This window comes from Amblyomma maculatum, chromosome 8 (assembly GCF_055883805.1).
Source record: "Amblyomma maculatum isolate TAMU_Amacu chromosome 8, ASM5588380v1, whole genome shotgun sequence".
In the NCBI taxonomy this organism is placed as follows: Eukaryota; Metazoa; Arthropoda; class Arachnida; order Ixodida; family Ixodidae; genus Amblyomma; species Amblyomma maculatum.
This window is the reverse complement of record NC_139351.1, coordinates 87167592-87192771: the sequence shown is the minus strand read 5'-3', so window position 1 is coordinate 87192771 and position 25180 is coordinate 87167592. Positions and strand designations below refer to the sequence as shown.

General features: G+C 43.4%; 1 protein-coding gene across 9 annotated transcripts in view; it reads left to right on the top strand.

The window, feature by feature from the left end:
- Nucleotides 1-25180, top strand: part of LOC146181709 (inaD-like protein) — a 1346554-nt gene that overhangs the window by 855550 nt on the left and 465824 nt on the right. For 8 of the 9 annotated variants that reach the window (XM_084576720.1, XM_084576719.1, XM_084576717.1 and 5 more), the window contains one exon: nucleotides 4446-4493. The exons of the other annotated variant lie outside the window; for it this stretch is intronic. The gene's annotated coding sequence lies outside the window, so the exon portion shown is untranslated. The remainder of the gene's footprint in view (nucleotides 1-4445; nucleotides 4494-25180) is intronic. 9 annotated transcript variants of the gene reach the window in all.

Genomic DNA, 25180 nt, shown 5'->3' with positions numbered 1-25180 from the left:
ATTAAGAATGTAGCGCTGCGTTCACTTCGACTAGCACCGAGCGTACCATTATATTACGCGCTAGACTGAGAATAATGTGGTGCGTTTAAACTCCTTTTTAATGCAAGTGCCAATGTTTAAGGATACACATGGGTGTAGCAGCTGAGCTCTCAATGTGCGCAGTCTTATCGCAGCCACTAATGCTTACCGTGGCGATCGTAATTGGAGAGAGTGGGATTGAAAACGTAACCGGTAAATTGTACAGTATCTAATCCGTTAATGACACCCACGAGGGAAATATTAACCCGCATTCTTCCACTATGGCACCTTATCTCCGTATTACATAGTTTTCACTTCTTGTGTGTGCCTTATGTGCGGGGACTATAACTTCTCTTTTCGATTTTTGCAAAACACTTGCCAACCTGGCAGGTGTTGACATGAGAACCGTTGCAACTGCTATTTTTGCAAAACTAAGCACATGAGGTAGACGCTGATTGAAAAATGTCTGAATATACATACGGCGACTACGCCCTATCATCAACGATGCAAGCATTGATGTCCTTGAGTTCGCCCAAGGCGTTTCTTACTCACAGTCGCTTTTAACAATTGCTGTTTGTCGACAGAAACATGAAATATGGAGCTTCAATGATTTTTAATTACAATATGACTAATAATTGTGTGAGCTTCGATACTACGAGGCAAGCAATGCATTATATAGAAACATTTTAAATTAAAAACTGAAGAACCGAACCGACCCTATACCTCTTTTTGAATCCCAGTATCCACCGCAAGTCCACCTTGATCTTTTGCGTCTCCCTGCATAGCGGCTCGCTAAAAAAGGGAAAAATGTATGTCTCTTACTTTGGAAACTTGTTCGACGGCCGCCTAATCTTTTAGACTAAAAACGGCATCCAGCATCCCCGAATAGCACCATCATTATATATGACTCAGTTTGCAAATAAATGTCATTCAAGCACAAATTGCAAACATTTCTCCCAAACATATAACGTCAACGTTTACTATTTTGATGAAAGAATCGAAAAAGCTATCTGACAAGTTGAAAATGCGCATTCAAAATTCAAGTCTGTGCTTTGGACTCTGGAATAGTTTAGACAATTTCGTTTATGGCAGAAGAACAGAAACAACGACCTGCTGAACAGGAATGATGAGTACTGAAATCGGTAGCTCAGATGTAGATTATTTTAAAATGTTTGTGCAGCGATTGCATTCGGCAAGAAGAGGTGTTCAGCAACGCATATTTTGACAAATTGAATACAGGCATGCCATAGCACCAGCATAAAATTATCCCTGGGAATATGCTCACAAAGCTTAACAAGGCAGCACTGCTACCATACATATATGAAAAACGTAATCAAACTATACTATTGTTTTAAGAGTCGTAAAATTGAGCGTTACAGGTTGCCAACAAAGTAGTTGACAGTGCATTCATCTTCTTTTTGCGTTGCATGAGCTTCACCATAGTTCAGCTAGCCCGGCAGCCACGCAGACGTGCTATGGATGAACCTGTGTTCCACTAAAAGTCCTTTCAGGCGGGCGTCTCTGCATTTTTCACGTTACGGGCGTCCCGTCATTTTGTCGCCATGGCAGCGTCAGCGCAGCGGAGTCATTTGCCTTGGTTTTCCATGAAGTCGTCCTTGCGGAGACCGGCCCCGAGACTGTCTTCTAAGCGATGGCTTCAATATCGACTCTGACCGAGGTTTACTGTGTCCGCCACATGGGCGACCAGTCCCTCCAAGCCACAACAAATAACATAGCTCTCATGATTCTAATAGTTGACGCCGATTCCGTGGAGTGAGAAAAAAAAAGCATTTTTTGTTCAGTTTAGATTAGTTTTGCATTAGGCAAACTAATCTAACTAAACTGGCTTATGAGGTGAACGTGTGCCAGTGGCACTGGCTGTGAGAAGCTCCACTGTGAAAGGCTCCAACTAATTTTCACAGCCCCTGACTTCGTAAGAGGCAATGACATTGCTCAGGTCACGCGGCCGTCACGACCAACATCGAATCCGCGTCGTCGAGGTAGCAGTCATCCGTACGCTTAATCTGGGTCCACATAGGTTCCAGTTATAAAGGCAACTTTTTAAAAGTTTCGCTTATAAATGAAACTTTTCAAAAGTCCCACTTACAGCCGAAACATATGTGGAACCAGATTAAGAGTGTACTATCCAATGAGCCACCACGACTGGGCAGAAAAGAAGACATATTGAGCCACGGTTAATTTCAATTATTTTTACACAGGCACGTATATTTGGCACTTTAACACCGATAATCTTCGCACATCTATATATACATGTGTTGCTCTTTAGTTCTCTTGTGCGGCTTATTTTTTTCGTCGGAATGCACATCAGTCGAGGACATGATTTCAACGAGGGAGCCAAGTACTTCACGCGTAAAAAGCATGTTTCGTGGGAGGAAACAAATGTTCGCCGCAATGATATCTCGTAGGGGCGGGATCCCTCACCGGCCTCTCAAAAGTGAAGTTAATGAAAATGATCAGTCTCGTCCCAGAAGTCAGCCTTTGACAGTGCACGAAATAAATCAGTAGTGCCGTATTTCGGGCACAGTTTCCGCTTCCCAGTTCACTGTTAGTCGAGTCATCCTTCTGGTATTTTTCCACGAATAGGCCTATCCGTTTCGCCGTCAGATGCATGTGAGTACTACGGAGGTTTTGTGAATGAGGTTTTAGGAAATAATTTCCTATGGCTTTCAGTAGGACGTCACCAACAGACGGCACGATGCCGCTACAGACGACTCGCAGGGGGCTTCTGCTCTGCTCTACACGTCATCCTGTAGCGCAAGTGTTGCTAATTCTGAGCACTGTTGCGACACATCTTCCCGTCATCCAAGATAAGCGAAACCGCCTCCGGGTAGCCGAGTGCTTTATCGTGTTACGTTTGGATTTATTAGTTTGCCGAAGATGCTGGCTTTGTTTTAGCGTCGGCAAACGGTATCACACTAATTATCAGTCAGAGGTCATCGAATACTCTTTCGCATTGTACAGAAAGCAATATGTCTGAACGGGCTTTTATTCGCCATGCGTGGAGCAGCAAGCTTAGAACTGCTCTCTTAAGGCGAAAGCCTTTATTGCCTGATACTGTCTTTGAAAAAGTGTGTCCCGCTTTCGCGGCGGCTCTGATTGGCCGACACGGGATGACGTCATAGAGGTCTCGCCCAAACACAGTGCACCACCACAGTATGCGCTAATGAGTGCCTTATATGACCCTGTGCCAATCAATCATCAATAATCATTATTTACTAATTAATTACAATTGGCTGCTTAGGTAAATAATTACCTAAATAATTACCATTCGCAATTACTAATTATTCATTTACTTATTAGTGCTAGTTGCGTAGCAGAACACGGCACTCACTTTCGCCTTTCACTACTTTAGTCGCAATTTTTTCCTTCGCCCATTTCGTATCTCACGATTGAGGTGTACGCTCCTAAAGGTCAGCCCCTAAATTTCTAGCGCTTCTGTAGAAGGAGCTACACGAACGTGATTGTGGAAATAAAGTAAGGTAAAAACCACACATCAGGCTAGAAAATATCATAAAGCAATAAGAATTACCATGATCGATCGACTTGACGAGATATATTGGCTCTCTATAACGGGTGTCTGGATTTCCGCTGCCGCTAGCCGTTTGCTGCGTGAACACTCGGCTTTAAGATAAACTTAGCCTAGTTGTCATTTCATTATTTATCTTTTACACTGGTAAGACTAGGTCCTGAGAAGAAAGCAGTGTCGTCAATTATACCCTTCTACTGTCACTGGATAAATTCTATAATGCTGTATTCTTCGCTTTTGCTTTACTTGCACTTTATTTACATCCCCAAATGCTGTTCACATTCCTCGCATTCCGCTTGCTTATTGATTTGATGTAACAGCGAATATTCTACAAACAAAAATGCTTAACACTGCTTACGAAATGCCGTATGCCCCGACTTTTTTTGTTGATATTACACAACAAACGCGCGACCTCCGGGACGAGTCATGGTGCTTCCAGTGGCTTCACTTGCTTTTGTATCGGAAAGCATGGACGCGACATCCTTCCACGTAACAGAAATTGATTGTTGGCCATCGATTTTTTTATGGGAAGCATATTCTCTAATAACAGCTTTGCGCATTTGTGCTATTTCACCCACAGTGCCCAGAGTAGGGCATCTGCATTGATCTTTCGGCTTGCATTAATTAACGTTTAGTGTTCATTGGTTTAAAAATCCAACCGCGCCAATTTGTACACGTACTCTACATGAAGTACAAAATTAAAAAGTGTATGAGCCAACAGCGCTAGGGGTTCTACGTGCAGTCGCGCTACAGTACTACACGCCAATGCAGATAAACATCAATTTTATTCACGTGGCAGGGTATAAAACCAGGAACTAATATGCAAATGTAAAAGAGTACCTTCTTCTGGCTTTTTTGAGCTCTTCTTCCTTTCTTCTAGCTGCCAATTGAGGACTTCTGGCTCCGATTACAGCAGCGTAAACAAGCGGTGAGTGTCTTATTACGTTTTATGCACTAATAATATTATTTCATATCACAACCCACACAACACTGTTCTTCACTCTGCTGTTATGAGCACTGTCATCACCCCGCATCCCGCATAAAGCACATGCTTCGGTTCTTACATGCATGCCCTGCTGTCCGTGCGGCTTCACTCGACAAAGCGTAAGATGGCTTTGGGTTCGAAACGTTTTGCTTGTTGTTGTGGCTGTAGGAAGAAGGAGAAGAAAATGCACGGGCCTGCTACTGGCTCTGTAGCTGAGTCACCTCCGCTGCCTTGTACATGACAGAGGAGAAAATAGAAAAGAAAGAAAAGGAAGAGGGAGAGAAGGACGCGCGCCGCAACAACAGCCATCGTCCACCACCGGAACGGTGGCGGGTGCAATGACGGCCGACAACAGATAAAAATTCTGTAGCAGGCTAGCCCCTGCCGCAAGCGGTGGTGACCTGCCTGTTCCAGCCCCATCAGGGGCGTCGAAACCGCTCTACGCATATTTCTATTTTTTTTAATTTCTGAATTGTGGCAAACATAACATAGGTAACTAAGAGCATGGTTGTAGGCGAGGTTATAAAGACAAATGAAGCTCGATTCGCCTTATAGATCGCCGTTAGTCGTTTCAGAAAGCACCAGAAGCAGCAACGTGTCTTCATCAAAAAGAAATAAAGAGACAAACGTACAATTCTAATTCTTAGTCTTTCCATAGAGAAAGCTTTTTTGAAAGCGAAAACCGTCATCAGAACTAGGGGAACAAGCCTGAAAGCGAAGCGCAGGTTAGACAAAAATTGTAATGCTGAATATGATAGTGTAGAGTCCCGAATCTCTGTTTGAAGTAATTAACCTTGTGAGATAAGCCGCGGCTGAGGATTGCCCGCACGTGCTCTGCAAAATCTGGTTTGTGATATCTGATTAAAGCTGTGCAACAAGATGAAAAGAAAAGCATACAGTATTCTTAATTGCAATTGACGGCAATTCTTTTTCGCTCAAAACTCCGCTTCTTGATTGATGTAGAAATAGACGCATAGACTTTAACGAACCTTAACTGGGTTTTCTGTTTGAAATAGACTGACGTCTCCATGGTTGACCAAGTGCTTACACCATAAACACGGCCGAATATGAGATTAAAACAACTGCTGAGTGGCGCATATTGTTTTGCTATTTCTTTTTTTACTTTGTTTATCAGTCCAACTTGACGGCATGCATGTGTGGTAGTACGCTTCTATTGCCACGTTACTCAGTGCAGAGCACAAACGAAGAACGAAGCATTGCTGACGCTAGAAACAAAAATTCTGTATCATTTGTGCTAGGCACCTAAACGTTAGGCAAAAGCATCGATTTCTGTTTACCTAATGTTGGATGTGAATCTTGCGACATAATGCAGAATAAATTGTTCTCTCACTGTAAACATATCTCTTTTCTTGAAAGTAAAATTTTGCCAGAAGTGGACAAAGAAACAATAAAAAAATAATAAACAAGCTAAAATATTGTTTAGAAGCTGTTAATGTTTAGAAGAAGTATGAAGTCAGGGGTGAGACTTGAAAAATGTGAGAAAATTGCAATACTTTAAGCAAGACCATTTTACGATCAAATGTTTCTGCGAGGTGCTTGCATCCTGTATTACACACTGAGTGGTTTCTTTTACTTCTTAGAACTATGCAGAAATTGTTCATTTTAGAAACTGCTTGAACGAACAGACCGCCTTCTTGGAAAAAACATCTTATCGACTCTAGTTTTACGTCACGTCCGAAGCAACAGACGTGCAAATAACAATGTTCCACTTCAGTGAAGAATTCGTCCTTCCATGCATAATAGCCTTCCAATCTTCCTTTTGTGTACCCTTTTCGGTTCTTTATTTGCTCGAGCAAACATAGCTGGGCTGTTTTCGGACAAAAGCTGGTGGGCCGAAAGAAGCGAGCGATAGTAGATGCGGCGATTTTGTTCGACAATATTGAAGGCCTATAACGCGTACACAAGCGTCGATATTTCGTCATGTTTGCACTGCGTTTCGGCCCAATGGATTCGAGTCTTGCGTGTTCAATTATTACCTGTTTTCTTATGTGCCCTGCTGCTGATTTGGCGAATAAGTTTTTACTTCTTTATTCACCGATACTTTGAAATGTTGACGTTGTATACACTGTCGGAAAAGTTTCTGGTGGCGTTGATTGTATTACAACAACCGGAAACATTCATCAGATTCCAGAAAAAAAGTTTGGTCGGCCAGGATTAAGAACTATTTCACATTAAGTAATATACCGTAATTTTATTTGTCAGAAAAATGCTGTATATTCCGCAAGTAGTTATGGTGCATTCGCTCCTTGCAGACCGAAATGCTCATCTCATGCGGTACTGTTTCTTTTGCGCAATATTTCGTTCCGTATTATGTTTGATTTACCTGAACTTTGTGCTTCACTACCATGTAAGATATGCTGACAAGCAAACAAGTAATCATAAAATACTGTACTAATGACGCTAAAACAGCCACTATGTTTCGAAACGATGCCCGTTATTTCCCTACTATGGTTTAGCTAAGTCCAGGAACTGCATGGTTTCTGTCATCCAGCCGTAGATGGTGGCAGTGACTGAAACTTCTTTAGTCACCAGAGATACTGTTTTGTCGCGATGTCAGGAGTGATAAAGTAAGAAACGTAAACGTGCTCTTCGAGTACATGAGAAGATTAAACATACTGAACTAAACTACCCCGAAAGGAAGCCGAACAAAAATTCAAAGGGATCCTCTGTCTGAAAACCCAGAGCTATTGCGGAGGCCCGCCCGATGTGCCGAGTGCTCAGTGACCTAAGACATTTGCGGGTGGGCCTCAAGCAAGCTGCTGTATACTGTACCATAGTGTATATATTTATTTTATTTTGCCTACCCTTTTCTTTCTCCCTATCGCTCACGTCATTGATTTCCTCTATCCTTTCCTTGCTATCCCTTTATTTCCGCCGCCCCAGATCAGGCGCTTCAGATATCAGATAGCAGATACTGGGGCTGGAAAACATCTTTTCCTTCCTTTTGTATATAAAATAAATAACCACCACCACCATCATCTTCAATTCCGTTCTCATAATTTGCGGTCCTCATTCTTCGCCTGCCCATATCATAAACCTCGTATAACCATTGATGTGCCACACTACAGATTAACACCGCAGGATTAGGAAGAAAAAAAAAAGCAAAGAACATTTTTGGTGTATTCGTGCGAGCATTTGTCATGGGGTGAGTGCACCGCTATCTGAAGGTAATACATAATGTATTATTTTTTTCACAAGACCTCCATGTGCTTATTCTCCGGTGGCGACACTAGTACTTCGCTCACAAGAAGTGTGCCAAAATAATGGTTGCCTATTCTGGAGCCATCTCGACATGTATCGCAGAAACATAAGGTGTTTTTAAGGTATTAAGTGATACAAGCATTGAGTGTCATAAATGACGAATTACTCTTGTCTTTATTTACCCTGTACACATGGCGATGCATCCACACTATTCAGTATTCATTCGAAAACAAAACAAAAAAAAGTCTCGCTCGATTACGCAGTTAGGTCTCTGAGTGCTGTGAAAATGACACATCCCACAACCGCTTTGGCGTGCGCATTTGTTAGTGTTAACTGGCTGGCGTTCCTAAAAGGAATGAGCTGACAATTTATAACGCGATCAAACAACACTTTATTTTGAATAATACCACCTAATATTTAAACACTATTCTGTTTAAAGGTGCAGTGGCTCTCAAGGCAGGTAGATGTAAAACAAGGACGCTGTACTGAAAGAAAAAACGTCCATAGGAGGTACTAGCCTAGCAGACACTCGATAATGGGCTCTGCAATAATGAAGGAATTACGAAAGCTTGTCAATATGAACAACACCTATCAACGAAATAGATGAATAAAGTGCTCAGCTGATTTGGTGATATATAATGCGGGAGATATAAAGCTACGAAAAAGGATAAACTGCTTGAACTGATGGCAAGAAACACCAATACTATCCATTTAACGTACGAACATTTTATGTCCATAAACATTATCAAGGAGAGACGAGCATCAAGCTCTCATTTTCTTTGTTTTGATATAAACCATCCAGGTTTCGCGTAAACGTACCTAGGTACAGTGTAACACAATGTGAGCGTGATCACTTCATCACTAAACAGCTCAGAGAACAAACCGCTCGAACACAGTTCATTTGCATAATCGTAGCTAAAGGAATGATTACTGTATATTGTACCTCCATTCTTTTGTGCGGTCGAAGCGGCCGAGACGTAGCGAAATTTTTTTTATTGATTTTGCCGGAACGAACGCGATAACCTTTATGTCGCTCTAGGCTCTACTTTTTTCTTCCCTGTAAGTGGTATTATTTATATAGGTCACTTCAACTGCACCTTTTTCACAAGGCAGATTGGGAAAGCACACAATTTTCTATAATCAACTGGACAATGGGGCATTGAACTTTTGCCGTTTCTTCCATTGACTCTTCACGGCACATTTGAAAGTAGGGCATTAAAAACGGTTTTCAAAACAATGCAAATAGGTGGTCCAGAACTTGGCGCACTTACCACATTCTGCATTTGACCGTCATCTCGAACGAGCTACTGTGCCGTTCTCATGGATGCTAATCTGCGACGAGTACTGTGTCTGCATCTTTAGAAGGAAAACAAAATTTGGTAAGTTTGGTTTATCGCGTTTAGTGTCCGAAAGCAACTCATGCTATGAGAGACGCTGTAATGGTTTGCTCCAGAAATTTCGACCAACTGGGGTTTTTTAACGTGCACTGACATCGCACAGCAGACGAATGCCTAGCTTTTCGACGCCATCGAAAAGCGGCCGCCGTGGCCGGGACTCGATACGGCATCCTTGGGCACGGCAGTCTACTGCTACAGCACGGTTGGGCGGAAAATAAGATTTACAAGAATTTGCAAAGTGTTTCATCACTGCCTTTTTAAACAAGAACTCGCCGTTCACCGGCCTGATAATGAAAGTCAGTGCGAAGCGAACATTTAGTGTGCTCCAGAATCGCAGGGTATCCAGCATCATCATTAAACGCCAAGGAGCTTGAGAATAATAGCCCCTGGAATGAGCGCTGTAATGCGTTCAATTACCTTGGAATGGAGATGAGAATGGTGAAAACTTCCGGGACCTCCCCTTCCCTTCCTTCTCCGGTGTGTAACATTCGATGGTGGGAAGGGGGTGGGGGAGGGGGCACTTAAAGCTCCGCCTTCATGTCTATGACGCTTTTGGACTCCCTCCTCCCTTTGTGGATCTTTGTTCGCGTAAATGCACTTAGCAGTTCACTTATTCACTAATGGCGTAATTTGAGCCTCGATTATCTCGCACCTGCTGTTTAGGGTATAGTCGTAAGGTACCGAATTCTGGAAAAGACCACGAAAATATGCATAAACCTACTTAACCTACTTGTACAAAAATGCTCGCCTGGTCAAGGGGTACCACGCTTGCTCAGAACACAGGTGTCTTGGAGGGACGCCCACTTCGCACTCTCTAGAGCAGAGGGCTTACAGCACCGGGGCGTGAACAAAAGCGAAATATGCGAGCTGTTATGTCAACGTGTATTCTGTGTACCGCTTTTGATCTTAAAGGCGTGCTCATGGATGTTTCCTAGCATAAAACAGCGTGACAACTGTTTTATTGCAGAAATATTCGACAGATTTATTATTCAATAAAATGTTGTAATATTGTCAATTCTTATTGGCGATTCAAATTATCGTTAGTATAAAAATGTATCTTTGCTATCTAGTATTTTATGATCAGTCATAAGATCAGGATTTGGTGGGGCTCGAACTGTTTGTGCTTACCTCGTTTCTCGCCTTGCATGAACGTTTCCTGCTGCATTCATTTCCCGTCTGCTCTAAATTAATGTTAAATACTGTCATATTCAAGTGATATACTGGCGTGGTAGTGATTAGCCCGACAATTTAACGTTGGTTTCATCGGCACTGTGAGGGAAAAATCGCGGGCATACCTCTGGCAGGTGGTCGCTGTCAAGTGACATGGCCGCGCTCTGATTGGTCGGCAAGTTGTGTGACGTCACGAGACCACATGGCTTGGGTCCGTTGGCACGTGCTGCAAACTCGAGCTTCGCGTTGGAGATTATTCGGTGAGATCGGATGTAGTTAGAAACGCTGCACCTTGGCCACGCAGGCACGATCGCACGGAATGTGCAAATGGGACAGTGTATCTATGTTAACTGTCTTTCCTATTATGTGATAGCTTACTACTGTATATGCGCATGTGTAGAATAGCTGTGGTACAAAAATAGAAGATTAGTGAATAAAGCAAGTTGCCAAGTGCCTGTTGGTGATAGAGGAACTATAAGGGTAGCCGGAATACGGTAGTGTTTAAGCTCTCTTGAAACACTTGTTGAGATTTTGTGTCATGCGATTTATTTGTATGTGTCAAGATATCTTACTGCATATATTATAGGCACTAGACGCAGTATGAGGTTGAGGCAAGGTCATCAAGATTGCTCAAGTGGCAACTATTGTCTAGAAAGGTAATGCTTTCGGCTGTCGAAACAAACTATAGGTTGCCTGTTTCCAAGGTGTTTGCCCTGTTATCTGGCTTTGCGGTGGTTCCATGGACTCCGGGATGTCATATGCTGAGCGCTGTGCAGAAGAAAAGGAACCCAGCTCGAAGCCCGAGCATCTGTGCAAAGAATTCACTTTCAGAGATTATTCATGCGAAATAGAACTAAGTATGAATACGCGTCAAATGTGAAATAATGATTTTATTATGCAAATTGTAGTTCACATATAAGAATGTAGATGTAAGAATGGTAGGATTCATTGTATGCCTCACCCGGCCGAAAGAGATTTTATATTTATATTTACAACTTTCCCCGTCGAATCACAGAGACAGGAACGTAACGACACTCGGTTAATTCTTTCCTCGCGCATTTATATCCCTGCACTTAACTCAACGTGCCATCAGGGCAGGACTTCTTCACAGAGTTCATGACAACGTTATGCTTTTGTCAGCAAGAAAGGTTCTTAGCATTTTATGTATTCCACCAAAATTATTGCCCGGAGCACTGTTCTGTGCTTTTGAAAAATTACTTGAAGAGGGAAGTGAATATTACGGAGTGGCAATGCCGGTCTGCAGTGGATACATCAAATATTTGTAGATAGGGCTCTGACGACTCGTGAAGGACAACAAGCCATCAAAGATTATTATAAATCTGACCAGCCACTGTATGCCCCATCCTTCGGTGTTCTCAAGGCGGGATCAAAAGAGATAGTTCGCATGTGAAGTAGTGATAACACTTCGTTCGTGCAAACGACCATGGTGGAGATTTTGAGGTAAGCTTTGTAAAAGAGCACATTCAATCGATTATACTGTCACGAACTGCAGAAAGCAGTTCCTCAAAAAATGGGTGGTTGGAAGAAATTGCGGTCTAATAATATAATAAATACTATTTCCTATTGTGTGAAAAGTAAGAATGTCTTCTTTCAATATTATGCGTAAGTACGTTACTAGCACATTCTACCTTTTCGTTTACAACTGTGCAAGTTGTGTTAGAAAGGTCTTAATGAGTCATATCCTTTGTGCACCAGTTTCAAGGGCATATAAGCAATATTTATAGCAATACAGCCCAATACAACACTGGTATACTTGGACGGATGTATGGGGCACTCTTTGGTATTAGTTTTTTGTTCGTTAAAGGCGTCACCCAGAAGAAGATTACAGCGGGAGATTACAAATGTTGGCATATTTACAAGGACAAATCATTCATTTCAAGTATTGGAACATGTCCTTGAAGAAGGTATGAGCACTTCTTGACAGCTAACTGTTCTTATATGGTATAATTAGAATATACTAAATAAAATGACCAAGAAGACCAGGCCAGAAAGAATGCACATTGACATTTCAATGGTTTAGTTTGGTCTATGGGGTTAACGTTCCAAAGCGACTCAGGCTATGAGAGACGGCGTAGTGGAGGACTCCGGAAATTTCGACCACCCGGGGTTCTTTAACGTGCACTGACATCACACAGCGCACAGGCGCCTGGCGTTTCGCTAGCAACGAAAAGCTGCTGCCGAGGCCGGGATTCGATCTCGCAAACTTGGGAACTGCACTCGAGTGCCCTAATCACTGCGCCACCCCGGCAGAATAGATTTAAAAGGTGATCCAGTCACTTTAAATTGTTAGTTAGTGGTTTAATATATTACCATAGCTTTTCCCTTTATGGCCATTCTATGTTTACTGTAAAAGTCTGAAATCTGCTATCTAACTCTCAAGATGCATGCGTTGAGAGTCATTTAATGTTATTAATGTTATATTCGTTGGTTAACTGAACCCTGGGGGCTCAGTGATTACTTCTAACAACATTTTTATGTCCAGAGGTTTCTTTTCTTTATCTCTCTCTCTCTCTTTCAAAATTACACTGATAATGTGTTTCAATATGCAGGCAACACTTAAGGATGATGAGAAGCAAACTATATTTGTGCAAGGGAACAGCAAAGCTAGTACGAGGTTCTGCGAGTAATTCTGCGCATATAAAAACGAATAATTCTATTTTCCTTGAAGTAACATTATATTAGCGTGCATTGTCACCTAATTTGGTTGCACCTGCTACCAACTGCATTTTAGACTTAAGGTAAGGGTAAAACAATTACAAGGGTTCAACGCTGCTGAATCAAATATTGAGCGAAAGCATTGGCTGCGGTTGACCGAACGTTCTTCTTCTTCTCTTTTTCTTCTTCTTCAGCCCACATATGAAGCCCCGCTTTAAACAACCCGTATGAACGTGCTTTAGTGGCCTGTAGGAGTAACGTGAATGCCAGGGTTCTAGCAGGCTGATTCTAACATAACCATCTCATGTGAAGCGAGAGACCCAAATTGGCAGCTCCTGCCAGCCCACCATGACCATGAAAGGGACCTATCAAAGGTCACACCTAGAAATTTTTGATGGTTGACATACGGCATAGGAGTGCCAGCAACTTTCAGTACATAACGGGAGAGATCACGTCGTGAAAATGAAATTGCTGCGCACTTTTCTGGAGATATAACAAGACCTCGCTTGTTTAAAAATAATGCAATGCCAACTATTGCTTTTTGTAGCCGAGCATGCACAATGCGCCTGTTTCTTCCGGAGCACCATATGCAGATGTCATCTGCGTAGAGGGAGATTTGAACAGTAGGTGGCAAGGACCTGTCCAAACCAAGAAGAGATATATTGAAGAGGGTTGGACTTAAAATCCCTCCCCGAGGAACGCCACGAGACACATGATGTAAGGACGTGTCACCTTGATCCGTTGACATGTAAATGGTCCTATCCCGAAGATAGTCAGAAAGCCAGTTATACATTCGTCCAGCAATGCCAATTGAACGCAAGGCTGAATGAATCGCCTCGTGCGTGACATTATCAAATGCTCCTTTAACGTCAAGAAAAACAGCAATAATTAGAGACCGCTCAGCTTTGCTGCGCCTGACACAGTTGGCAAGAGCAATAACATTATCAATACTGCTTCGGCCTTTTCGGAAGCCAGACATTGATGGAGGGTAAATTCCCCTATTCGTCAAGTCCCAGGTAAGGCGTGAATGAACCATTTTTTCCATCAATTTCCCAACACCGCTTAGCAGTGCAATAGGACGATAAGCGTTTAGATCAATTGATGGCTTACCAGGTTTAAGAACGGGTATTACGCGCGCAGTCTTCCAGCTCTCTACAAGGCTGCCAGCTATCCAAGAGTTGTTATAGATGGTAAGCAGCTGAGTTTTGGCTTTTCTTCCAAGACGCGACAGCGAAGTGTAGCTAACATGGTCAGGCCCTGGGCAAGATCTTTTGTTGGTAACTGCTAGCGCAGCTTGAAGTTCTTCCATAGTGAACAGTTCGTCTAGGAAAGAAGTGTTGGGCGACGGGACAAAGGTGGGGAGCACATTTTGCAGTGAAGGAGCTGCTAATGGAGCAATCATCTTTGAACAGAAAGTCTCTGCTACATGAAGACAAGTAGTATTGGCATTTAGAGCCACGCACTCGAAAGGATGTAGTTGTGAAGGCTGACTTCTTAAGCTTCGCACAATCTCCACACTTTAGATAGTGGCTTTCTAGGATCTAAATTTGCACAAAAAGATGTCCATTTCCTTCTTTCTAGCTTGTCCAAATGGCGTTGAACGTGTTTTTGTGCTCGCCTAGAAGTCCGGATATCGTCTCTAGAAAGTGTCTTGCGCGCTCGTCTTTCTGCTCTGCGACGTATTGCTCGAAGTTTTTCATATTCGGCGTCAACAGCTGAGTACACCTTTGGCAGGTGGAGGACTCTCGTGTGCAATGTTTGAGCATGTGCTACTGCAGCAATGAAGGAGTCATAACTTAAGTTCGACAGATCCTGCTTTTCTACGGCATCAGCGAAAGCTTCCCAGTTTTGTGTAGCGAACTTTATGCCGCTGAGAGGCGAGAGAAAAGCCACAAACCTCAATATATGTAGGTAGGTGATCGCTGCCATGAGTCTCGATGTCCACAGACCAGGTTGTTGAAGCTGACAGATCAGCAGAGATCATGGAGATGTCAAGAGCACTGGACCGTGCTCCTTGATAGTAAGTTGCTTGGCCGTCGTTGAGAAATAATAAATTGTTGGAAAGTGCGAAGTCGAATAGCTGCCGGCCTCTGGCTGTCGATCTGACGCCTCCCCAAGCAGGATGATGTGCGTTGAAATCTCCCGTTATAATGTGTGGCACAGGGGTACTTCGCATGATATCTTGTAGGCGTTCAATATTGAAATTAGCACGAGGTGGTATGTAGGCAGCAATTACTGTAAACTGCATGTTCATGCACTTTAAAGTGGCTGCAACGTACTCATTATGTGGATCAGTTGGTATGGGATGCTGGATGAAGTTGACGTCTTTCCGGATAGCCAGAAGAACTTTACTGAGGTCTGTACCAGTTGTTGATTGCAGTACTGTGTAGCCTGAGAGACGGATTGTAGTATTAAGCCGAGATTCTGATATAGCAATTATAGGGAAACGATGCTTGAAGACGAAGTGTCGAAAGTCAGAGAGACGGGGGCGGAGGCTGCAGGCATTCCATTGAAAGATGGTGGCCTTATTTCGGATGGCTTGCACGCTGGGTGGAGCAGACGACTGATTGTCTGCTACCGCCATTGTGCCAGGAGAGGAGATATGAAATCAAGAATTGTAAGGATGGCTTTCGCCACCGGCGAGGAGAGTGGTATAAGAAAAGCACGAACAGCCTCAACAAGTGAGCACAGTTGGGAACTAGAAATGTCAGAGTTTCTGCGAATAGAGGTTTCGCATGAGCGGTTCCGGGATGCACTCCTCGAATGAGGCTGCTGTACAGTAATTTTTTGTGGGCTTGGTACAGATGGTTGTTGAACCTCTGATTGTTGTGGAAGAGGAGGAAATTCAACCACGTCATCAATTCTCGGATGACGAGCATCATCTTTCTGTGACTGTCCTTGTGATTTCTTTCCCGTCAATGGTTTTTTTCTGTGATGACTACTCCTGATTTGATTTTGGTCAATTAAAGCAGCTTTTGCTGACTTGTAGTCGGTATTGTTGGATATCTTGTACTTATAGATTAGTTTCTCCTTTTGGTAGGCAGTGCAGCTGGAAAACGTTGCCTCATGCTGCTTTCCGCAGTTGGGACAAATGGGGATGTCACTTGGGCACGTGGTACGGTCATGATTTCCCCCACAGCGTGGGCAGCGCAAGGCTAGTCGGCAAGCTGTAGTCACATGGCCGAAGCGCTGATATCTACCACATTGTCGTGGTTTTTGGATGTATTCATGCACACGGTATCTTGTATATCCAAGAATAACGTATTCTGGCGCAGATTCTGTCACAAATACAATGCGGATATTTTCGGAATTTCCCAGACGGCGCACCGATTTTATTGGAACTCTCTGTAATAGTGCCGAGTAGATATCTTCTTGAGAAAGATCCAGGGGCACACCCTTGATTACTTCTACGCCACAGTTGTTTGGTCGGGGCTCGTATGCTTGCACTGCAATTCCTGCTATTGATCGTATTTGTAAAAGGCGTTCAGTAGCGACCGCGGTTCGGGTGTCAACTGCCAGAAGATTAAGCCGCTCGTTGGGGCGAACTTGAAGGACGGCATCTGGACCCAGAGATTCAAATGCTTGCCTCATTGCCAGCGGATTAAAGCGAGTAATACGATATCCGGTATCTACTGGTTTTATGATTACTGTGAGGTTGCACTTGGGCGCTTTAGAAGCGTTAGTTGCGTCGACACTGAAATTCGACCGCCTCGAGCTGCGGCGACGCTTCGATGGCACTTGAATAAATTTGTCTGGCTCTTGAGCAGACTTCGCCGCAGCATCTATACAGGTAATGGCAGACGAAGTATCTGAGCTATCAGGAAAATCATCCTGACCTGTAGGCATCAGCCGATCCCAGCTTGCGGTGGAAGGACCAGATGCGTGTTGTAGATGAGCATCAGAGGGTGAGAGTCCTGAAGTACCTGGTGATGACAGGTGACCGCATGATACACAGGTTGGGATGACGGGTGATGATTGCAGAGCTGGCACAGTCTGCTGAGGTAGGCCTGACGCGATGCCAGAAGAACACTCAGGTGATGATCCAGGGTGCGGCATCGGTGGAGCCGCACCCGCCGCTGATAACATGTCAGGATCTTGCAGTATAGGCTATTTGGGATATATATATCGAGTATTAAATGGAAAATCAAACAGATTTCGCAGAGACGAGCAGGCAGCCTGACAGCTCCCTGACTTCTTCCAGCCCACCATATAAAGCCCCGCTTTAACCAAGCCGCATGAACATGCCTGACGTCACGTGTCACGTGAACACCAGCTGCGCCTCTAGCCCGCCACGCCGACCACTTTCGTGTCAAGTAGGGTGTGACGTCACGCGCTGTGCCGTGGCTACAACCGCGCTACGCCGACCGCTTGAGTTGGTAGCCCAGCTCTCACCCTAGTGTCACGTGGGGTGTGACGTCACAGCATCACGTGGGTGCGGCCGCGCCACGCTGAAGGCTCGAAACCTAGAGTACTATTGCTTTAGCAATTAAAAAAAAAACACGCAGGCATTCGACGACACATAACCTGAATCTTTAACCCATATATTTTTGCTATCCATGTGTCTTCCCTTGTGAGAGATCAATACGTATTGCTCTAACTACTGCTCTCAAATTTGCTTTCTGGAGATCTGTCGCAATCTTCGAAGTGTGAGCGCGCCTAGTTGGACGTGTGATAAAGTCACTACCTATAGCAACACGTGCGCACAATGCGTGATCACTCTACTTGCAATTAGTCTACTTATCCTCAGGCGTCCTGTTCAGTGAAATAAAATTTTTGCACGTGACAGCCGTGCCTCCTACTCTTCTTGTGACGTTCTTCTAACCCAATATAAAGCCATAGAGACCTTATTATATTTAAAGACAGTGCAATTTAGATGTGCTTCATTAGTCTGTTCGAGTAATTGTAATTCACCCCTTACGACCGCCACTTGCACTGCGAAGAAATGTGAATTACTGGATACGTTTGCTCTGGGCGTTCTCTGCCGCATAGATCCGCGCGCGCTCTTCCTTGGCCATCGTTCGCTTTTCTCCCTTCCTCCCTACTCCCCTGAGAAACCGGCCACGTGGCGCTCAGCACGGTCTCCTCATTTCTTCTCCAGCGACCGGGGACGCCGCATCGTCTCCGCGGGAAGCGGAGCGAGGCAGGACCTTCCTCGTGCGACCGGCTCATCGTACGCTCGTTAGACGTGTAAAAGGATACTAAGGGTAGTCCCACTTTCTCTCCTGTGTCGACCTCTTCGCATTTCGAGGCAGCGCACAGTGCACGAGTGTTTAAGATCAGGGAGAGTAAAATGCAACGAGCAACGCTGCTTCAAGGAACCCGTGAGAAGGAACCAAACCGATGCGGCTCTCACTTGCCGGAAACGAGGGTGCGCGTCTCAACTTTTCAGTAGTGGGAGATCCTACTTTCACTGCCTTTCCCCGTGATATGGGTTGTCCGTTCGGAGGTTGCGAAAGCCCTGATTTGAAGATGCAAGTTTTGTACAGGTGATGTGTGTGCCGAGAGTGCTCGTTTTGTGCTGCGCTTTGTTATCACAGCGACGTGGTGTCGTACTACAAAAAAGGCGGATTACGTTTCCGGACAAAAGAAGCTGAACGGCGCTCGATCCTCGCTGTCACTTTTAGGTGGGTCCAAATTTCTTTTTCTATCAGTTATTTTTCCGACTGAACTGTGTGAGTGTTGCAAAATTAAATGAATAGTTATCTGCGAGCGATGTATTTCGAATCGCAAAGCTGCCTTGCACGTTCCATTTCCTCCTTTTGGTTCTGTAGTAGGCCGCATTTTAGAAGTGGCACGTTTAATATTGCAATAAATATTAAACAAGTGTAAATTACGTGAAATGTATTTTGGCAGCATCATTTCAACCTTGCGGATAGCTAATTCTATCCCCTTGGAGAGTACTTTTGTCTTCATATTATGGTGAATGCTTCCTCACTTTCTACTTTCTCAAAGCAATAGAGCGAAATAATTGCACAACGAAACCCATACAGCGTTTTTGTAATAATTTGTGACAAGCAATATCTAGGTCAGATGTGCCTGGGCGAGCAATAAAAATGTGATATTTCGTATTCTGCGAGCTAGCATCATTGTGGTCACTATAAATGATTATTCTTTAGAAAAGCTGGGGAACGGGATGATGATACTCGCAAGGGAAAGAACATGTAACAACCTCCAGCAAAGCGAGAACGACGGAATTGAAACATGAAATCAGATATGAAAATAGACTGCAAAGAATCATACAGAAAGAGTTGGCGTAGTGGAGGGTGTTACTTTAAACCGCCCGTGATTCCTAAACGTGCAGTGAAGGGCTCTTAGTGATTTTGGCTAAATTGAAATATGCGTGCAATGAAGAAATAGTTACGTTCCTTCATGAATGAACGCATGCCTAAAATATTCTTGCCACCATTGCAGCCTTTATGTTTATCAGCTATATGTTGGCTTATACATTGGGCCATAAATACTTCATTCATGTTCGGTAAGATAGAATCGGAGACTTCTTGAGCAATATCATAGCACTTTCGAAGAAAGGAATGTGCAGCAGTCTGTGACAAAAAGGAATGAAAACAGTACGTACTTGGCTCGAATTTGCGCATTAGGGGATTTTTTGTCACCTTATTTCGCAAGAAGACACCGCTGCGCCACTTGTTCTATAGTTATCCGATAATGCTAAAAAAGTGGTTGACTGCACAATGTTGTCCCAAATTGAGTTCCAGTGTGTTTCAGTGTTCCAAAAAAAAAAACAGAAAAACAATAAGTTGTTAGATAATTTTTTATATAAAAAAGCACCGGATCATACTTGCATCCTAAAAAAAAAAGCAGAACTGCGAAAGTATGGTAACCGAACTCTGTTAACCTGACGCTGACTGAAGCATGTCATTCTTTGAGTGCCTCACTTTATCCACGTAATACAGACTTTTTACACCAATGATGTAAATTTTAAACTTTATATGCATTTTTAAGAAGTATAGAAACGCTAAAACGAAGACAAGGAGCGAAATGGTCACGGTTTGTGTCTTTGTGATGGCGCTTGTATAATACCTAAAAATGCACCAACTAGCAGAGCAAAAAGTTCTACTTGAGTGAATTTCAATGTATTCTCGTGGTGACTGGTGCCGCAATCTCGACGTATCAACAACGTGTCCCATCCCTTGGAAGCAGGCGCACCTCAACGCACTCCGCAGATAAAAATAGAGCGCACCCACGGTCCTGGTTGCGAGCGGCGACGCCGAACAATAAAAAGGAAAGAGTGTATTTGAGACGGTAGTGATCAGGAGCACAGCTATGGCACGCTACCTATCTGCATCGAAATGGAAAAGGAAGTGTGACAGGAAGACAAATGTTCAAGAGGCTTTCGTTCCCACCATTTTCCCCGTTTCGTTGTCTAAGCGTTCTTCATAATAATTATAAAAGAAAAATAATCCACCTTGCTTGAGAAGAGGCTCGCGTGCAGCCGTCTAATTATAGCGAGCCTGCAACTGGAGGAGAAAACTTTTTTTCTGCCAAGCGCCACATGCTGTTGCTACTTCTTTTTAAATTTTTTTTCTGCCTCCCCATCCCTGCCTGGGAACGCTAACACATGACTACGATATATTCAAATATGTCAAACGAGTACATGGAAAGATATTGAAGCGTTTAGCACGGAAAAGAGCAAGAGAGGCCTCATGCTAAGCAGGTGGTATTCACAGACTTCTTATTTAATTCTTTGGAACGCACAGCTTCTGATTATGTTACAGTTGGGGGAAGGGCAACAATACATGAGTGTACTTCGCAGGCCATAACGGGTGATCTCCTGCTGAGCGGCAGTCGAATTCCGCGCAAAATTCTCACAACCAAGACAATCAACATCATAGGGACAGAAAGAATACTAAGAGACGCATTAAATAGTGAACATTGAAAAAAGGACCACATATTACGCAAAATGTATAAAAAGCCATCACCGTAACCCATGGTTGTGAAAGACGCTGTTCAACAAATAAATTAAAATATTTGTAAGTCGTTATTTTTGTGCAGCATCTAGAGTAGTGCCAAAACATTTTGCTTCCAATCTGGCATTGATTTTGTTGTCAAATATGCGGCTAATTTGGGATGGGGAATCAAACCCACGATGTACATGTCAAGAATATACGGCCCAACGGTTTTTCTTCTAAGCCCCATAACGGGACTCGTATCACAACTCTGGCGTTCGTACTCTCGAAGATGACAAAACTCGCCTTCATTCTGCTTTAGCTTGCATTCATATTCCAGTATTGCTATCAGAAACCGCGTTACAGAGCTTAGAAGCGAAACCGTTGGGCTGTGTATTTTTGACAAAGACTGCATATCGTACCTGAGATATTTGTAGGTTTCCACTGAGAAGCGAAACAAGTACAGGCCCTTCCTTTTCTCTTTTGATTATCTGCAGAATGAAAATGCGTGTCAAACGTGCTGTCGCGTCTGCTCTTGAGGTGAAGCTGGAGTGTTCCCTTGATTTTAGATGCAAGTATGATATGATTGTTTGATAGCAAGTATCACTCAAAAATTACAAGGGACTTCAGCGACTAAAGTAGTGAAAAGCGAAAACCTGAGTTCCGCATTCTGCTACGCAACTGTCACTAATTAGTAAGTAATTATTCAACTACCCATTATTTATTACTTATTGAGCCACAACGTAGGTAAATAATTGATCAAGAATAAATAGGTAAATAATGAATTACTTATATATGTGCTAATTAGTGATTATTTATTCAATAATTAACAATTGATCATTTATTTACATATAGATATATAAGGCTCGTATTCAAGCATACTGAGAGGGTGCTCTGATTTGTCGAGATCTCTATGACATCATTCCGCCTCGGCCAATCAGAGCCGCCGCAAAAGCGGGACACATTTTGTCCAAGACAGCATAAGCCATTAAAGGCTTTTGCCTTAGTGTACTTCTCAGAGAAAACTAACATCCTGGATAGTTCTGTATGACATCATCGCACGCTTTGTAATGATTTACTCCTTCTGAGACATAATAGGAAGATTAATTATATATTTCTTTATACAAGAACACGATTCGAATTAATTTTATACGTGTTTTTTGTTCTCTATTGTCCAGTAGGCCCATATTGTATTAGTTTTGCTTCCCCTGGTTGCACCAAACAACCCACTCTATATTTTTGTATGCTGCACCTAATGCCAAATAACGGTAGTTCACAGTTCTTTCCCTCTCCGTGGCTGTCATTATTATTTCTCGGGACGTATATCTGGCCCAGCCACTTTCTAACGTATTGGAGAGAAATTGGAAAGCAAATTGAAGCGTACTGAATTTAATTTAGTTCGTCAGAACATGTGTACGAAGAATAAAACGTTAGAGATCACTGCGGCGACCCCCATGGGAGTAATGCGAAAGCATTGACGTTCCTTCACACTCGTCACCTCCCTTTGCTTTACTTTTTATTTTTTGTCTTCCTTTCATTTACTTGGGACTCTTTGTCTATCTCTGCTTTATTCGGGACTCTTTACCTCTCGAAAACATCGTTCAGTAAGGTGTCTCTTGCACTTTACCTCTGTATTCTTGTGTCGACGTGATTCAGGAGACTAGGACAGTGTTGGGGTGCTTTGGGAAGCTCGTTTCAAACGTTTTGCTTTGGCGATACGATTCATCTTGCCAGACTTCATGTAGAAATTGAAGACGCACCGTCTGAAAGTGCAGACGGCACATACGTACTGCAACGTATGACGTAATCGCAATTCACACAGCCGTAGACAGTAAGGCACGTACGCACGTAGACAGTAAGGCAACGACTGGCGCAATCAAAGCGGAGGCGACGCGATGGTATCACCAGTACCCTTTCCCAACGCGCCGCCGCCTTTACGCATCACGTCACGCGTTGCTAGGTTGCACCATGGCGTCACAGGCACCAGTCTTCATGGCAACCGCGTTGTAACGTCACCAGGAATACATCTCTTTTTTTTTTTACATTTTTTCGGCGAGTTTGGTCTTATTGTGTTTTTTGTTTTTGATACAAATTAATCACTTTGTAATCAACTTAACACTTTATTTGTCTACTTCGTGCTTTTATTGCGACAGTTTTGATGACTTACGCTTTGGCGTGATGTCACTATTGGTTTGCCATTTCCGCGCTATATACACGTCCGCGCTATTTCGACGTCTAATTGACCTTTGTACCCTCTAATTAACTACACTCATTTCGTCGACCACGCATCACTTTTTAAACCTCTAGCTCATATAAGCATTCTTTTTCTTCTATCTCTTGACTGAAGGACACAATCGCGCTGACAACTTCGTTCGTGGTGCCGAACATAGTCGCTCAACGTTTTCGCATTAAAAGTTCTGCCATAGGTCAGTTTAGGCAGCAAATTTTCTATTCCAAAGCGGAGAACAAGCCATCTATTACACTCCCATTCTCAGTTTCATAAAAAATATATATATAGCCGGGAGAATATTTAGAAATGCACGAACCATGTATGTGATATTGCTCATGTGCGTCGTCTCTGTGGTCACGACCAATGCAAAAAAAAAAAGGGAAGAAAGCAGACGATCTATTCTATTCATCGGTGCTTTCAGGCAGTGTGCTGGTTTTAATGCACAACGAATTAACATATCGTAAAGACCACACGGCGTGAGCCCGATGGATTTGCTTCCCTTTTAAGATCACTGTACTTTCTGTCTGGTTTTGGCTTTAACCACCTGTACAAAGGTTGACGCAAAATTGTAATTGCCAACTACAATAGGCAAAGAGCTAGAGTTTCGCTAGTTTTTATTTGCTTAAATTGTGACCAAAAAAATGCACTGTGCCTGCTATAGAAATCCATAATTTCTGCAGCTGCGTAAGAGTGGAAGAATGTTTCGTGCCTGCTTGCTTTCGCGCGACTGGTTAAATAACCTGGGTTTCACTAATTAAACCCGTCACTGATAAACAGTCGTGGCGCTCAATCAAGGAGCTTAGTGCGGGTGAAAACTAGCGTTATGTTATAACTGAATGTAATGCGTGTTTAATTTGCACTTACTTCTGTGCCTTTATTCTATTTTAGTATATAACGTTAGCGTATTAACAGTGTACCATACCGATATACCGTAAAAACTGCACAACTGGATCCCACCGAGTACTCTGCCGCTACGTCGCTGCCTCCGAACGCTTTTAAACCCCTACACGTACACTTCGCAGTTTGCGCGCGCGCAAAAAAAAAAAAAAAAAAAAAAAAAAAGAGCGCAAAAGACAATGATTCACGCTCCATGCCACGTAACGTTTTTAATCACCGACGAAAGGCGCGAACCTCACAATAAAAATTGGCGGTCTTCCGATTGAGCCTAGGGGTGGCGCAATCGAGAAGTTGCCGAACAGATCGTTTTCACCATGCATAGAAATTTATACAAAAAACACACAAACAAGTCTTTTCGCCTCATTCTAACGTAGGATGCAATGAGCGGCGCTTACGTCGGACTGTTGTCGCAATCTTGCTGTCTTCGTCGATTGACAGACACGACAAGCAAAGGCGGCCATATTCTGTCAAAGCCGAAGACAGTGCCATGGGTCGACGCCCAAGAAACTATTTTTGTTTGTTCTTATGCGTGCGCCGCGTTGTCATTCCCACGAGCTGAGGCTATTGCGACAGGGGTCTACTGAGAAGAAAAGCTGCTTCGTGCTGGAGTTATATCTAACCGTACATACAGCATACTACGTTGCAAAATTGCGGTAAGCTGCTTACGATGATGGAGAAACACGTTTGGCTAAGCCACTTCGCTGCGATGGTTATGACATCTTTATCGACATGCACCAGCAGCAGCGCTGAACATAAAAGCAGCAAAACATTCAACGATACGAAAGCATCAGTCAGTGGAGTGTTCTCTGTGCAGCTTTCGGTGAGTGTGCTGTGATAGCGCGGTAATGAGCAAGTCGGGACGTGCTTGCGGTAAGAGTTTAGCATGCAAGAGGCGTAGTTATCAGCAAAAAGAAAAGCGTGGCACGTTGTTTGCTTTCTTTTTTTTTTTGTATTTGCACTTCTAGGTTGCAGAGTGCATAATCAGGGTGCCACGCAAATCAGTAACAGAAAGCCAATAGTGATCTGCGCTTGAAGGTGTCCAAGCGCATCTACTACTTGAATTCCTGCACTGTCAGAGCACGGAGGCAGTGTTTAGTTGGCACTTCCCTTTTCCTCGAAGGTCCAGTATGGCTC